The sequence below is a fragment of the Osmerus mordax genome, chromosome 19 (genome assembly GCF_038355195.1).
Source record: "Osmerus mordax isolate fOsmMor3 chromosome 19, fOsmMor3.pri, whole genome shotgun sequence".
Lineage (NCBI taxonomy): Eukaryota > Metazoa > Chordata > Actinopteri > Osmeriformes > Osmeridae > Osmerus > Osmerus mordax.
The window spans coordinates 5397063-5410896 of record NC_090068.1 but is presented as its reverse complement, the minus strand read 5'-3'; positions in this window follow the sequence as shown (position 1 = coordinate 5410896).

Sequence of the window (13834 nt, the reverse complement as noted above, 5' to 3'; positions counted from 1 at the left end):
GTTAGGCCTCTGGCAAAGAGGGGAGACCATGCAAAGGATGCAAGGAATAATAAAGGCAATTAAGAAAGCGATCTAACAAAGGCACTTCTGCAACAACAAGAGATGTCAGCAAACTGCAGTGTCGGGGGTGGACGTGAGGAGCTTTAAGGCCGAAATATGCTTCTGCGTCTCCGTTTACGGATGGGCGGGCGCACGGATACGCACGGATACGGACGGATACGGACGGATAGACTTCGTTTATGCTTCTCCATAGGCTGTGGGTGCTGAAAACAATTCACCGCCAGAAGAGTAGGTGGCACAACGGTTTTTTGTAAGTCGTTGTCGAGTGTTTATTTATAGGTTATCGAGAAGTCGGAGCAAATTTACAAATTAGCCGTTTAATCAATAAAATACGCACATTTTCAGCAACTACACTGCCCATTTCTCGTCACATTTTAATTCAGATGCTGATTTACATGTACTGTTTAGCTGAAATATGAATTCTAAAAACTTACAGCAATGGCGGTCAAATGATTCTGTTCGTCCTGCTTATCACGGCAACCCCGCCCCCGCCCCTGAAGCAAGCGGTTCTTAATACTGACCAATCACAGCCAACGTGAAATTACGACGGATAGTTAGAAAATTCAGGAGGTGCACGTCGAGCTCTCCGGGGCTCTCCGAGGGCTCTCGGAGAGTTCCCAGTAGAGGAGGGCGTTCCCATGTGTCCGTTTTTCGAAAAACGCAGAAGCATATATCGGCCTTTAATCATGGAGGTGGTGAGACAATAACAGGAAATAACACACCAACAAAACAGTTGAAGTTTGTTTGACAGTGCTTGGACAAATTTAGCCAAAAAGCCTGTCTTGCTGGAGGCGATAAGCTGGAACAGGATTGCTGGACCACTATTGGCTGGAAAGTAATGGGCCACTCCAAAATTTGGGAATTGACATTCCCCTGGCACTGAGCTGTCTGTGTTGCTAAACAACTCTCAAGGGCCTCATTAGCTTACACAACATTTTTATCGGGGACAAAACCTTTCTTCTTGTACTGATTTTTTTTGTACCTATTGTACCTTTAATGAAGGTTGATTCTGTAGAAACAACCATCACGTTTGACCTCGGGCATGAGTTTATAAAAAAGTAAACATTGCTAATTAGTTATTTTGGTTAGCATCTTTAAACACGTTTAAAGTATGATGTTTTGTCCCTTCTTGTTTTAAATCATAATAGATTTGTACATTATATTACAACAATTATTACTATACACCTATTACAGTTGTCATTTAATTATTCGCTATCACAAAACACAATGAATCAATAGTTTGTTTTCTCAGCGTTTTAAAGCAGGTTGAGAGGAGAGGTAGATAAAAAAAATTGCGATTAATTACATCTGGGGAGTGGGGGGCAGGCATGCCCGTATTCTTTGAAAGATATCTTAGATGTTGTGTTTATGGGACTGTTATTGATTGTGTTGTGTATGTTAACATGTTCGCTGTACTCAAGTGGAACAAGGTTCAAGGTTCACCTAAGATTAGGTCCATTTCTATGTTCTCTCCCTCCCTCCCTCTCTCTCTCCCATCCTTGTTCTAGATTTTTTTCTTTGGATAATGGAAAGATGGATTTGTGTTGGGGTTTTGTAGGGGGCGGTAATTCAGTGTTTTTTTGTTATTATTCTGCATGGTTGGAATTTAAAATTATGTTTTAGAGTTGTGCAGTCAGTGGTATTTGGAGATATGACAGAGAGTGCAGGAGTAAGTGCAGTAAAGTATACAGTCTTTGAGAAGTCTGAGACTGAAAAATGCTTCAGTAGAAAGTATAGTCATGGTTTGTCTGTCGTTGAGATCTTTGGAGATCACACACACACACACTCACACACACACACACACACACACACACACACACACACACACACACACACACACACACACACACACACACACACACACACACACACACACACACACACACACACAAACACACACACTTTATTGCCTCCAGCTTCTGAAAAGGCACAATGCTGTCTCTCTCCCTTCTTCTTTCCCTCTTCCACTCTCCCCCTTCCTCTCCTCTCCCGCCCTCATCCTTTCTTCCCTACCCACCCTTCCGTTTCCATTCTCTTTGTCCTCCTTCTCCTCCCTCTCCTCCCTCTCCTCCCTCTCCTCCCTCTCCTCCCTCTCCTCCCTCTTCCAAGTCACTTCTTCAATTTTGTTCCCTCCTCCTTTCTTCTCCATCCATCCATCCATCCAACCCCCTCCCTCTTTCTCCATCCAACCCCCTCCCCCCTCCTGCTGTCCTCTCGGTCTGGAAGGTGACTGGTATATTGCAGCCTTCGGGGACACACGGAGAATGATGATGTGTCTGGGTTACGCCCCAGCATAGTGATCCACCTCTGAGAAACTGGAGAAGACACACACGCACAGACACACGCGTAAACACAGTTCCATGCGTACACTCACACACAAATAAACACATTTCCATGCACTCACACACACACACACACATGTATGGTTCACACTCGCACAAACACTTAACTATACAGAGTCACCTATGCACGTACACGCACATTCCCACACAAAGCAGGGGTGAGGGCTAGTGAAAGGTGAAGGAGAGGCATGATGGCAATATTCAACAGAACAGGATGTCCTCAGTGCGGTCCTGAAGAGGATGGTGTTGGCGAATAGAGTTTTACTGTTATTACATGCCTTGCATGTGTGTGCTTGTGTGTGATAGAACAAAGTGTTTCTGTGCGTTCACAACGGTCAAACAAATCTTACTCTGTCACTTGACTTTTTCCTCCAACATAATATAAGGCCTTAGTAATCAAAGTTAAGGGACAAATAGCCTTGTTTGATGGCTATACTAAACCATTCGTGCCCCGTTGGCATTGAGTAACTGAGAATTAATTCCTCTGGACATTTTCTTGGTCCTCACAAGTTCAAGTTGTATTTCCAGTTTTTGTTTTGTGGTTTAAGGTCAGGGATGGAATTACATTAAGAGTTGGAGTTTGGAGAAAGGGTTAGGTTAACCCTTAAGATTATAAGTCGAACGGTAACATAGTAAAACTGTTATTAATTGCATCCATAGCATTTTAAGACTGCTCTAAAGGATGACTTTTGCAGGTCTATCCCAAACAAACACACACACTCACACACACTCACACACACTCTCTTTCCCTGGACCTCTCCACCTCCACATACCCCCCACAAAGTTGGGCAGAGCGATACAGACAGGTACGTTGCATGTGTGCCCTAGTGATGTAGTATGTATCTATGAGATAAAAGGATGTACCAGCCCACTGCTTCAAAACCTCTAAAAGGCTCCTAAAATATTTATTAACCCCTTCAGGTTGCCGTCTCACTCACTCACACATATACAAACACATATACAAACACACACAGACACACATCAAAGAATACACTACTAGTTCCTCTATGGAACAGCTTTGCAGTGCAGTGAAGGGGAGCTCCGTTTGTTTGTGTGTGTGTGTGTGTTATTGTGTGCGTGTGTTTGCGTGTGCACTCGGGGATGGGGGTTGTGGTATTTTCCTGTTTTGTGACAAACCCGTCATCATAAAGGTTGTTGACACATTGTAAACACAGGTCAAGGAGCAGTAATGTTTACACAGAATGACAACCATGAGATTGACATGGCTAACACTTGACAAGGAAGGACCTCCAAAAATGGTCTGTATGCAAATTGCAATCAGGTAATTAGTTTGTCAGTTAGCCACCAAACCAGTCAGCCAGTCAGTCAGCCAGGCAATCAGCTTGTCAGCCAGCCAATCAGCCAGCCACCCAGCCAATCAGCTCATCAGCTAATCAGTCTGTCAGTCAGCCAGGCAACTAACCAGCCAGCCAGCCAATTAACCAGTCAGTCAGTCAGTTCATCCATCCGTCTGTCAGTGTGTGTCTAAGTTGAGGTCAACACTGAAAGCACATAACAATGAAAAGCTGAGAAACTGCTTTCAAACAAGTCAATGATCAAACAAGTCCAACTTTTCCACATCTGTCGCCGTTTTCCCCAACTCATCCCACTCTCCCTCTTCCTCTCCCTCTCTCCCCCTGCGGGGGGTGGTCATCCTCTCAGATCTCGCCGTCGTTCCGCCTGTCCTCTCGTTCCGCCGAGACGGATGGACGGAGGGCGAGGCGAGGAGCGGTGCCGCAGAGGTCAAAGGTCACGATCATTAAAAGTGGCATCTTGGGAGGTTTTGATCTTCGTGTGTCCCTTTTATATAAGTATATGTCTAATTCCTTTCCTCATTACACAGGGTTGGCATACACACACCCACACACAATTAGACACATATTCAAACAGACACTTGAACAAATACACCACGCGTGCACACACGCACACACACATTCTTCCATTCTATTGGAAGTCCAGACCAGGTTCTGTCACCCTGGAGCTGAAACGTTAGTTAACGAGGCCAGACAGTCGGAAGGAGAACAGGGCTCAGAGCTGGCCGGGTGACCCCAAACACAAGTACGCTCTCTACAAACTATACTTTCCAGAAAAAAATCTGGAAGATGGGGGGGGGGAGACTGACAAACTGCAACAAGAAGAGAAGGAGATAGATGGAGGGGGAGAAGGGGGAGAGTGTGAAGGGGAGATAGAAAGAGAGCGAGACATAGTGAGAGAGGGAGAAGGTGCGCTGGGGGTTAGAGGTCACACCTGATTACCCAGGTGAAGTCATCGTGTGTCCCCGGCCCACCCACCCCACCCGCCCTGCCCTCCGACCTTCCAACATGGTCACTTTTCAGTCCCTAATTAATGGAAACAGGCAGCCCCCTCCCCCCTCTCACCCCCCCCCCCCCCCAAACACACACACGCAGGCCTGGACACACGCCTGCACACGCGCTCTCCAACACACGGCCTCCAAATCAGCTGAACGCCGGCGAGAATATCAATTACTAAGTGGGCGAGAGAAGTGAATGCTGATAGTCTCTGATAGCATCACACGCTGGCCCATTCACTTGCCATAATTTGGTTATTTGGGCAAAATAATGAGCATAATTATGCCCTACAATATGACAAAGGATTTTTTTTATCTCCAGTTTATGCAAATGAATCGTTTTGGATGTGAAAAAGGCAATCATTTCCTCCGCTAAATCGCCTCCCCACACGTCTAACTGTGTTCAGGGTCTCCAGCCATTGTTGTGTATGGTAATTTCTTTGGACTTAAACTCCGGCAAATCAAGTTGTTTTTCACAACCTCTCTGTCTCCCTGCCTCGATTTCTGCCCCGATTTCTTGCTTGATTTTTTCCCATCTCTCCGTGGTAATTAGTTAAGAGTGGAGCGGAACTTGCCTGAATCCAGTCTGGAGAACATGAGCATTCAGATGGAGTCGACCTAGATGAAAAATGAACTACCCAATGATGGTGTGATGAATGCACCTCTCCCCTCCATTATCCTATCTCTATCTTGCTCTTTTTCTGCCTCTCTCTTTTTTCTCTCTCTCCACCTATCTCTTCCTATACGCTCCTCTCATATGGAAATGCTCTAGAGTATAGAGGTGCTGTGTGGAGCGTGTGCATGGAAGCCTATATGTAAGTGCCTATGTGTGTGTATATGAGACTGTGTCTATTTTTAACTTGGCGTCTATGTATGTGTATGCATTTGGGCGTATGTGTGTGTTACTATGTGTGTGTGTGTGTGTGCATCCGCCCGGTGACTGCAGAATAAGCGGTATCAGTCTGCTGACAGGCCCTAGGGTCTGTGTGAGTGAGATGTTCTCAAAGGGCTGTCACTGGTCCTCTTTCTTTACACATTGCTGCCAGTCCCCATCTTCTTTACATTCACTGTCCCCTGTGTGTGTGTGTGTGTGTGTGTGTGTGTGTGCGTGCATGTGCGTGTATATGTGTGTATGCGTGCGTTTGTATGTGTATATACGTATGTGTGTGTGTGTGTGTGTGCGTGCATAGACTCTGATAACTTGGCTTGATCCTTACAGATGGATATAAAAGACCCAAGGGGGCAAGAGGCAAGACTGAGGCAAGATTTTATTTATTTCTGTTTTGAAAGAGTTTGTTTGTCTGTGTGTGTCTGTGATCGACAGATACACACGCCATCCTGCGGACAGTCCTGGCTCAGAAACATTCTCAATCCCTATCAATCCCTCTCTCGCCACATGCCAATCACTCCCCTTGTCTGTTTCTCTCCACTCGTCCATCCATCACTTGATTTTACTCTTCCTGTCTGCACTCTCTCTTTACCTGTCAGGTACCAGTGTGGCCATTGTCTGTCCTCACGTCACCGCAGCTCAGCCTAGGAACACACACACACCAAATGTACAAAACGGGGACAGGGTGCTATGTTGATTCCAGCTCTATTCTAAGCTTCTCTGTAGAGTGACGGATGGGAAAAGAAGAGGCTTTTCTTAAATTTACAGCTTGTGTGTGCGGGTGTGGGTGTGTGTGTGCTTGTGTGTGCGGGTGTGTGGTTGTCACGTGCATTCATTAGTTTCCAGACATGTCAGCCCAGGCCTTAATGAAAGCCTGATATATCTGAAAGCAGACATTGTTAGACTCCGCTATAATCGTTATCGCCTCGTTGTTTCCGCTAAAGCGATAGAGCGCGTTAGCATTAGAAGGGATGTGTGATTGTGTTAAAGAATAGCTGACTGACGAGGGAGGTGTGTGTGAGTGTGTGTGCGTGTGCGTGCAAGTGTTTGTGTGTGTTTGATGGCACGCACACAGGAACACACATACACTTACTAGCATGCACACTAGCAACACAGGTTGTACTCAGACACACACACACGCACACATATACAGGGATCTCACTGTATGATTTCCCAATTCCTTTGTCATCAATTGTTCCGTCAGTGACTAGCAGGGACCATTGTGGCTGGATAGTGAGGTGTGTGTATGTGTGTGTTTGTATCCGTGTGTGTGTGTGTGGTGGGGGGGGGGGCAGTAGTTAAGCTAACAGTAGTTAGCTTGTTCTATTGCTATTTCCAGCAAAATGTCTCTGAGACCAAGTAGGTATGCCTGGGAGCAGAACAGAACAAACAGGACAGAAATTCCACCCTGGGCCACCAAAGCCGCAAGCCTCCAAACAAGCTTCAGTCTCAAAGCTCACGTCCACTGTAGTGGTCAGGACCATGGACAGCGCCTTTGAGCTTCTGCACTGTACAAACTACAGTACCCTCCGGCTGCAGGTACAACATCCCACTGGAGAAGCGAAACCTCTTCAAAACATTCTTTATTCCCTGTTCAAAAGTGACAATCAACAAACTGAATTATGGACTGACTGGACGGCTTGCTGACTGACTAACTTGCCTGGTTAACTAGCTGACTGATTGGTTGGCTAGCCGGCTGACTGATTAATTGGCTGGCTCATTAGTTGAATGACTGACTAGCTGGCTAACTGACGAGCTGACAAGCTGGCTGATTGACACACTGACTCTCACTGTCTGCAGCCTCTCAGGACAGGAAGCATGTCCAGGGTTGGGGCCTGTTGGTACTCAGGTCTCCCAGGTCGTTTCTGCATGGACTTTGCGTGTTCTCCGCCATATAACCAATGTAGAAACATGCAGAACAGTTCTCACTCCTGCCCATGTCTCTGGCCGGGACATGACTGAGCACTGGAACTGGGCCCCCGGGTGCAGCTGATGTGGCTGCCCACTGCCCCTGGCGGTGGAGGAAGGACAGCAAGGATGAGAAAAATGCAAAGGCCCATTTCTCCAGTGGACGACTTGGCATGCGCGTGTGTGTGTTTCCACAAATTGTGAGATTAATGACAGGATTCTTCTTCTTCGCCGCCTAGCTGGCTGACTGGCTGGCCCGCTGACTCTCAGGGCAGAGAGTGCCCCGGGCTGCAGTTTCTCTGGGGGTTTCTCCGGAGAGCCATTCCATCGACTAGCAGCAAACGCCTTGGTGCCGTCTGTTGCAAAGGGCAAGAGGAGGCGCATGCCGCGTGTGTGAGTGAGCTGGCGTCCCGCACGTGCTCTCCGCTCGCCCCTCCTCCGTCCTCCAGCACTCTGGAAAGATCAATGTTTGTTTGTTTGTTTGGCGAGTGAATTATTAATTACACTAGCAAGAGGGCAAGTCCTGCGAAGCTGGGCGAACTAATGATTTCAGATCTCGCTAATCATATTCGCTAGTTCCTATCTGAGAAGCCCTCTCAAACAGAACACAGCCCGGAGAAAAGAGGAGAGATTGCGTGCGCTTGGGTTTGTGTGTGCGTGCGCCGCCTTAAATCCACAGTGAGGGAAGGGTTTGAAGGTCGTGCGTGCAGAAAAGTATAACGGACGTAAGTCTCCCAGAGCCATCCTATGGTGAACCATCAGCTTCCTCTGTCAAGGCCATATACAAGGGCCTTACCTCCCTGCTGGTTACAGTAGATACAGGTGTTTCTGGAACACTGGAGGCAGGCTGTCAAGCTCTCTGCTTGAGAGCTTTCACGGTCGGAGCAGATTGAGACAGAGCCCCCAACCCTCCCTCCATACCCTTGGCAGGGAGACGCCTCTTTATCCATCCATTGGAGGTGGGGTGCGGGTTGAAAGGTAGAGAGACGGCAGAAGGTGGAGAGGTGGGGTCGGACGACAAAACGGGGGCCTAACATTGGAGGCCTTGGGGTGGGGTGCGGTGGCAGGCTGAGGGGATGTGTGTGTGTGTGTGTGGTCAGGGACTCCCAGGGAAGCCTGTCTACCATCTGGTCTAAAGCCGCTCCAGGGCTGAGCAACAGGGCACCGGGGGTGATCGCTGGGGTCCTTTCCCCCAGACAGAGGGCCTGTAGAGCGGGGAACCATCTGCGAGAGATGGCCTCTAAGGCTGGAGGGTCAGTGGGCTCGCGGTGTGAGCACAGAAACAGAGGGAAGCTCTCAGGGGCCTCTTCCTGTACCAGCTCCCAAACACACACAAACACACACACACACACACTCACACACAACAATCCAGCCTCCCTATCTCTCATCCTCACCATCCCCTCTTCAGCGTAGCCTATTCTATGCTACTCAGCTCTTTGTCTCGCAGGATAAATAGAAGGCTCTTCATTCACAATCAATGGCAACACTTATCCCAATTAGTGCATGCTGAAGAGCCCACAGTAGCTGCTGCAGCCAGGGACCACAGTCACAGCTGAAACAGCCCAGGCCCTGCAGTTCTTGTGACAAGTCCCAGGTCACATCAAACACTGGGTGAATGTTGACATCTTAGTCTTGTGTCTGTGAAAAAGACTTTAGGAAAACACATTGGACTAAATGTGTAGCCTACAGGCATCAGGTATGCCGACATGATTGATAACATGTTAAGGCTGAATTGGCTTTGCTAACTCCAAATACTTACTAGGCTGGTCTGCTGTGTCCTACATCAAACATAATTGACATGACAAAACATTGGTTGAGTTATGATTGTGGACTGGTTGCCAAATCTCCTTTATTTGTAGCTTTTCACAAACTACCACTAACCACATCAAATGTGTTTTTCAACATGAGGTAGGCGAGGCCTGCGTAAAATAAATAAAGTGTTAACATTGGAAGTATATCCCTCTAAACATCCATAATTATGACACTGCGGGAAAAGGAGTTAGACAGCGTTTTTTGTATCTCTCAGTGACGAATGACAACTCTTAGATATACACACTTCACGTTTCCCGACAAGCAGCCATTATGCTGCAAGAGAGTGACAGCTCTGTAATTAAACATTGTCATACGAGTGAGTAAATGAGCTATGAAAGTCTATAAAAGTGGCATCAACAGCGAGAGGAAGATTCGCCGCGGGGTAGGTTTAGTTGACAAAGCTGGTGGCAATAACACTCGTGAGGCGGCTTTAAAGACGGGGGAAGGAACGACTTCTCAAGTTTGACGCGTTTTTCTTTTGCCTTCAGAGATGCGATAGGCTACCCCCGTTCACGGAGCTTGGGAACAAAGAGTTGGAAATAAGGCTTTTGTGCATTCTTCCGCCTCCGTTCACGGCATTCGATTTTTTTTTACGCTGGAGCAACACGCGTGCGTTGTTTGCGCCAGTGTGCGCGCGCGGGGGTGTTAAAGTATGGCGCGTGTGTGTTTAAGTATGCGTTGCGCCTGTCAAGTAAGGTCTACGTGTGTGTATGTGTGTGCGTGTGGGTTTGGGCGCATGTGGATGCAAATATGTGTGGATGTGTTCAAGTATGTGTTTTGCCCGTGAATGGGAGCGAGTTGATCCCGAGTGCTGGGTGTTCGAGTGTGGACAGGATGCTGCTGAGACGTCAACAGCGACAGAGGGCCCAGCTCCTCACCAGCGGTATCCTTGACGCCCCCGCCCGACCTACGGAAGCCAATCAGAGAACAACCTAGGAGATGACAAAGGAGAGACGGTTTGGCTACACAAAACGGTTTGGCTTTTTATTTCCGTCACTCTTTCCTCTCTGTCACGTTTTGGACTGCCTCTCTCTCGTACTCTTTCTCTCCACTCTTAACCAGATGTACAGCCGTCTGGTGTTGAGTCTCTCTGTCTCTTGCTCTGCGTTTTCTCTCTCTTTGTCTCTCCTCAGCCACACATGGAGTCGTGGTGTTGTCAGTGGAGAGTTCACTGTCGGTTTGTGGGAATGCGAAGGATCAGATGAGGTCACTGAGAGACCTGCGATGTGGCCTCAGCCGGAGTCTCATTCTGCGTTCATTTCATCCTTATCTCTTGTCTCTCTCTCTCTCTCTCTCTCTCTCTCTCTCTCTCTCTCTCTCTCTCTCTCTCTCTCTCTCTCTCTCTCTCTCTCTCTCTCTCTCTCTCTCTCTCTCCTCTCGCCCCCTCTCTGTCCTCTCCCCCCTCTCTCTCCTTTCCCCCCCTCTCTCACTCAGTCTCTTTCACTCTCTCTCTCTCTCTCTCTCTCTCTCTCTCTCTCTCTCTCTCTCTCTCTCTCTCTCTCTCCCTCTCTTTCCCATCTCTCACTCCCTCTCTCTGTCTCACTCGCTCCCCCGTTCTACCCTTTCCCCACCGTGAAATCGAGCAAGCCGATTGACGAATCGATACATGGGGCGCGTGGCGTGGCGCGACACACGGCCCAGCTGCTGGAACGACGCGACCAGAGGAATCCAGCTTGATCTCCTTTCACAAAGCGTCCTTTGGGGAAACATTCTTATTTCCATAGCATCGATTACACAGCGACACTCGATTCACTGTAAGACTGAAGCACCTCTGCCACCTGCACCTCCGCCGCATTCGAAACGAGAGAGAGAGACGCGTCCGTAAACGCGCGCACGCACGTGTCCACTCACGCACGTAGCCCACACGGTATTGTTCGTTGCCGCACGCTGTATTCGTTATGGTGTGTCATGTACTGTATGGCCACGGTGTCGAGCGGTGACATCACACCTATATTGGGTTAGAGAGGCGCGCGGCGATGAATATCAAGTATTAAGAATGACGAGGCTGGCACCTGGCAACTTTCTTTCTTTCTTTTTTCTCCTTTTTTTCTCAATTTTATGTCAATCTCTCTCTCTCTCTCTCTCTCTCTCTCTCTCTCTCTCCACACCGCACCATCAGGGCCCAGTCCTCCTCTACCAGGCTCCCATCCATCTTACCTGCCAGTGCCAGTCTCCACCACAGTATATATGGTGAAGCAGCAAACTGTTTTGTTTGGCACTTCTTAAACTATTTCCATTAACTTAAGGTCAGAGGCCTGGTGTGGCTGGCTGGCTGGGCGGCTTGCTGCCTGCTGCCCGCGATATTTATCAATCAAATAGGTCTTATACAGCGGAGCAAAAAACCCGGAGCAAAACGCCAAAGAGCACTTAGGGTGGATAAACAGACGCGAGGGGCCACGGATCACTGCCCCGCTAAGCCTGACACTGAGAGAGGGGCCGCAGGGACACGTGTCTGTGCGTGTGCTAGAAAGTGTGTGTGTGTGTGTGCATACAAGTGTTTCTGTGTGTCTGTATGTGCACTGGCGTGTGACTGTTGTGCGCGCGCGCTTTGCGTGTACGTGTGTGTGCGTGTCACTATGAGACAGAGGCTTTGGGGAGAAACACAAGGCCCGGTCAAAATGTCATCAGCGCGCCAGCTTAGAGTCGCTTCCCAGGCTTAGACCGGTATTTATCCTCAGGACACGTGGAGAGAGGGATGGATGGAGGGATGGAGAGAGGATGGGAGAGAGGTGGGCCTGGAGAGGAAATATCTGTAATTTCACGGTGTCTTCAGGGGAAATTTGATTCCAGAGCGGTGACAGTCTGATAAATAGGAACTGTTGCAGCAATCTCCTCGGAGAGTGCCAGGAGAATGCTAGTCTGCTTTGGTCTTACTGGCCCAGACTGTCATGTTACTAGCAGTACCCATTACCGTCAAGAGTGTCTGGACAAACAGAATACAATAAATGGGGTACGTTTCGGTAAATAAAGTTAGGGGGTGTGGTCTACTTACGGAATGCTTCATTGGTCAATTTTCTGATTTAGCAAAAGACCTGGACCTAGCATGCAGCTCATTCCATTGTATTCATTTACTGTAGCAGACACTTTAATCCAATGTATGTACAAATATTGCATCTAGAAAGTATACATGAAGGATCAGTAGTGCATATAGTTCTACTGCATTTCAGTGGTCAGCGAAGACAGAGTCTGTAGACCTATTTACTAGCAGCATCGCAAAGTAAACACATCTCACCAATAAGGTGTGATGACCAAAAATAATTCCACTGTGTACTATAATACTACAATAGCACTAGTTATCTAGGCTACATCCTGCCAGTGGCCACTCGCCATGAACATCTATCAAAAAATGATGGTGTTTGGGTGGCCATTGTATGTTGTGAGAGCTAGTTACAATACACACAGTCCAACAGCACAGTCGAAAACGTTCTGTCACCAAATGTGACGATAAAGTATAAAGAAATGGTATAAAAAGTGCTCAGTGGTTTCGTAGGTGTAGACGATAGACCTGGAGAAGTGTGTGTGTGTGTGTGTGTGCGCATGTGTATCGTGTGTGCAGTACTGATCAGAACCTTGGTTTGTACTAAATTGGGAGAAAGTTTCTTGAACACATACTAACATCACAGTAACATACTGCTTTTGAACTGCTCAAAGTCAATCTCGTTGGCGTCTCGCTAATAGGCAGACCTCACAGGTTCTACAGTTGAGCCGCACTCTCCCGAATAGCTCTTTTCTTTTGAGCGAGTGCGTTGAACGGTTAAATTGACTGACTGGCTCGCTAAATTTTTTTTATTTCTTTTGGTTGCTCCGTAGAAACGAATGCCTACGCTGAGCACGCTGTGTGCCCTTCAAATTAAAACCAACACGCTCACAATCTCATCATGAATTTTTAATGATTAAATCAAACCCTATTAATTCGACAAAGACCCTCTATAATTCAATATGGTGTCGGAACAATTAGCCCCTGCCCACTGTTCCTCTTCATCTATGTTTAATGTGATTATTCGCACGGAGAGGAGAGGGCGAGATAGAGAGAGAGGGATGGAGGAAGGAATGGAGGAGAGAAAGAGGGAGGAGAGAGAGAGATGGAGAGGTGAGAGACAAAAAAAGGGGGGAAAGGAGAGATAAAGACAATGAGACAGAGAGGGAGTGAGGCAGGGAGAGAGACGGAGAGAAAGTGTTTTCATTTCATTAAACAATGCTGTTTGGCTTTCGTGATCAGATCATTAGGCCGGGCCAGTCTGGGCTGGGGCAGGGAGAGGAGAGCTACTGCACTAATATAAAACTACTGCTAAATCATGAGCCACCTCAGAGTCCAGGGTACGACGAGAACACCTCGGACAGCTTCTCAAGTCCACTCATAGGAACTATATAGGCAGACAGACAGACAGACACACACACACACAAACAAAAAACAAACAAAAAAACAAACAAACAGACAGACACCCACCCAACCCAGTGGAAAAATGAGACATATCTGATTTAAAATGTATGAAATGGGTTAGGGTTAGCTCAATT